Consider the following 4091-nt stretch of genomic DNA (forward strand, 5'->3'; position numbering starts at 1 on the left):
GTTAAAAATTATTTTTTTATTTTGTACAAACAAAATAAATATATTGAAAAATATAAAAACAATAAAAAATTATACTTCAGAAGTTAATTTAGTATCAAAAACGTAAAATATTTGAGTAGCCGAAGACATAGCCAAAGATCACAGCGCCACAGCACTGGCGAAAATTTAAATTTGTCGACTGGAATTCCTTCGGATAACCGATGTTTCGGATAAACGACGCTCTACTGTATTTATTTTGTTTGTACAAAATAAAGAAATAATTTTTAACGATACAATAGCCACGATTATTATTTTGAAAAGTTTACATAAGGCTTAACATCGAGGAAAATTCAACGAGAAGCGACACTCAACAAAGAAAAATTTCAACATGGGATAGATTATTTTTTTCGTGCAAAATCGGTTATCCGAAAAATAAGTTATCCGAACAACCCCAGTCACCAATTGATTCGGATAAACGACGCTCTACTGTATATATATGTTTTTCTATCTGAAATTATAATTATTCTATCATATAAGTGTGTTTCTGTATTGGAAAATCTGTATTGGATATTAAATATTTTCTCAATAAATTTTCTTTAACAATATTTCCGATTAAAGATATATTGCAAAGCCAATAGAAATTCAAATTATGCGTTTTATTTTTGAAAAAAAAAATTGATTATTGTAATTATTAATAAAATTTTCGAATAGTTAACTTTAATACTGAAGAGACTGAAGTATATATATATTTTTTAAATATGAGGAAATAGACGGCATAATGGCCGAGCGGTTAAGGTAGCAGATTGCTGCACTGGGGACCCGGGATCGCAATCCGGAGAGTCGAAAAATCCCCAGGAATTTCTCGGGCGTCGGTCCGTCGAATATGTCGTGTCCCGTCCTTCACCACTCGACCGCTCCGTTGTGGGTTTGGTCGATCCCATAATGGGCTTGCTGAAATGAGCCTCTTAGTTCCCACAGGGCAGAAAGAGTTTTAAAAAGAAAAGTATGAGGAATGGACATTTTTATTCCGAATGCGTTTTTTATGTTTTAAACAAAAATCACGAGATTAACTTTTATAAAAATTTGTTTTTTAATATCATATATAATTTTAAATTAAAATTTTTATAATTAGAAGCTGTAAAGCTTCTAATTTCTTAAATTGCATCATTTTTAATATATATGCCTAATTGGGAAATGACATTTCGTCAGATGCTACAAATGTACTGGAGCCTCTACTTCGAACTCCACATCGTTCGAAGTCCAAATCAATTTTTCCCATTAGAAATAACAGAAAGTGAATTAATCCATTTCCCAGACCTAAATAATACCCATTTCGATAAACTTAAAATAGGAAATACACATAAGTTAAAGTAAAGAAAAAAAATAACATACAGTAATTGAATGCTGTAATAATAAATTAAAACATAAAACCATAAATAAAATATGTAAATAATGTATGATGAAATGAAAATTACACTTAATGGTCGCACACCGTTGACGTCGGCATTTTAAACATGGTCACCAGATCTGCCGTATTGTACGTTTACTACTTTAATTATAACATCGTAATATTTCGTGTTACCATATATTTTATTTTCGTAACTTAATGTACGGTTTATCATAGAGTTATAAATCAATAAATTATAATAGTTGTGAAATTTAACACATTATTGCTTACGTGAAATTGCATTCTTTGCTTAGAAGCTTATTTTAAACCTTTTACCTCGCATTTTGTTCGAATAAAATCAAGTCGAAATGTCTTCGGATAAAAAGCATGTTGGGAGGAGAGAATACAAGAACGTACAAAAAGTAAAAAAGATTCGTAATGTGTACGAGAAAGATGCTCCTAAATTTCGAACATGTCAAATGTGGTTTAAGTTTGATAATTATTTTTTAAAAATTTGAATTGCATTGGGTTGGATTGATCCAAGCAACACAGGTCGTGTTTTTCACGTGGATTTCTTGGATATTTTTAGTGAATCGTAGAGAATAGAAATTTCGCAGGGACAAACCCGTGTTTTTCTTGTGCTACGTGCACCAGTTTTTGCTGGTGGATGTGAGCTCGTGGAAAACACGATTACATCCAGTGAATTTATCTACAGTACATATATAGGCCTATATATATAGCTGTACTACATATATGTGTATATCTGCGTTCTTTTATCCCTCTGCGTAACTCCGCGCGAGCGGCGTCTGTTTAAAAATTCCTGTGGAACGCGTTCCAGCCGGAGTGGGCGCCAGAATATAAAAACGGCTCGTAGTAATAGTTTACGGTGGAAAGCAGCATGGTGTCTTTTATGGCTCAGACAGTTTCGTTTCGGAATCTATCATGTGGTTTTATGAAAGAAAATTTAGAAGTTGTGAAAGCGCAAGTTAGTGCACCCGGTGATGTCTTCTCGAATTTATTTTCAATGGTAGCCGACATTCTAACGTTTTCCATTGCTACTTTGAATGTTCTGTCTGCAAGATAATCCATTTTATGGTTAAATTTTACGATTGGGACCCTATGATTTTAAAATATGAGTTTATAGAGACAAAAGATTATCTCTAAAAACGCATCTTTTAAAATCGTAGATTCCACCAATACGATATTACGGCGCCGCCATCTTTCTTTTCTCACCGTCGTTCCTAAATGCCTACGTAGTAACGGACACACGGGACGATCGCTATTAACGTCTTACCAAAATTCTTTACAGCAGGTCAACTCTCAACTATTGTATATCAGTTCGAATTCTGCAAATTCGATTGCTCAATCGTCTAGGATATTCTTCATTTCGACTTTCAATGTTGCGAGAATAATATTGTTGGGAAAAATTCGTCGACGACTGCATAACACTGAAAATTCGCGAAGACGATAAGTACACAAATATAAAAACAATAACTGTGGCCCAGATAAGGATAGAACTCACGACTTTTAAATTATGAGACTGACGCGCTACCTACTGCACCACTGAGGAGTGTAATATACCTTACTATGACTCAATATCCTTCTACAGTATTTGCTGTTTTCACAAATAGCAAAACGCTTTATAGTGCCTGTACCTCGTTCGTTAGACAATCTCTGTCGAAACGATTACAAGGACAAACGGTCAAATGTTGATAGAAAAAATAACTCAACCTGTAATTCGGTTATCTGATCGAATTACTGTGCTCAACGAGTTTGCGATAAGGTGCTCTTAGCGCAGCGTTTACTCAATAGCTACTGCACTATTGGGGGTAACGATACTACGATTCTTCTACGATTCGCTATCCTCCTACAGTAGTTGCTATTTTCACAAATAGCAAAACGATTTTACACTTCCTGTTAGGTTCTATTTGAAAACGATGCAGTATGAACAGCAAATGGGTGATACGGTATATCGTTTCGGGTAATCGAATGTAAGTGAAAAACTTTTGCAGAACATCTGCTCTTACTAAAATCTGCAAATTGCATAAGCATTTTCAGAATTTAGTAAGATCAGATGTTTCAGTAAAATTGTGCATCGCGTAAACTGGAATTTGTGGCGGTTAAAAAAAAGCGAGTATCAATGCGAAACATCTGTTTGACTGGCTGACACATAAGAAATGAAGAAATATGTTTAAAAGTTTTCAGCATCTATCCCAGAACCGAGTGCTAAAGACCAGAATAGCCCAAGGAAACCCCAAAAATTTTCCGGGGTGGTCCGTTCGAATATGTCGGGCCCCATCCTTCACCACATGATCGCACCATTGTGGGCCTGGCCGAACCCACAATGGACCTGCTATAAGAGGCCTTCTTAATGCCCACACGGAAGAAAAGTATTAAAAAAAATAGCTGGTTTCCTGACAAAGGCGTATAAAGGTTGCCGAAGTATCGTCATCCTCAGTAGCGCAGTAGGTAGCGCGTCAGTCTCATAATCTGAAGGTCTTGAGTTCGATCCTCACCTGGGGCACATTTATTTTTGGCCATTTGTGTGTTAACGTGCTTGTCCATGTCAAAGGCGTGTAAAGGTTTCCGAAGTATCGTCGGCCTCAGTAGCGCAGTAGGTAGCGCGTCAGTCTCATAATCTGAAGGTCGTGAGTTCGATCCTCACCTGGGGCACATTTATTTTTGGCCATTTGTGTGTTAACGTGCTTGTCCATGTCAAAGGCGT

General features: G+C 35.9%; 2 non-coding genes across 2 annotated transcripts; both read left to right on the top strand.

Annotated features, from left to right (window-relative positions):
• Positions 1–3817: 3817 nt before the first annotated feature.
• Positions 3818–3890, top strand: Trnam-cau. Its single transcript has one exon. It is a non-coding gene; the product is annotated as a tRNA-Met (tRNA).
• Positions 3891–3966: 76 nt separating this feature from the next.
• Positions 3967–4039, top strand: Trnam-cau. Its single transcript has one exon. It is a non-coding gene; the product is annotated as a tRNA-Met (tRNA).
• The last annotated feature ends 52 nt before the right edge of the window (positions 4040–4091 follow it).

Source organism: Centruroides sculpturatus, unplaced genomic scaffold (assembly GCF_000671375.1).
Source record: "Centruroides sculpturatus isolate CEXI.00-Female unplaced genomic scaffold, Cexi_2.0 scaffold835, whole genome shotgun sequence".
Taxonomy (NCBI): Eukaryota; Metazoa; Arthropoda; class Arachnida; order Scorpiones; family Buthidae; genus Centruroides; species Centruroides sculpturatus.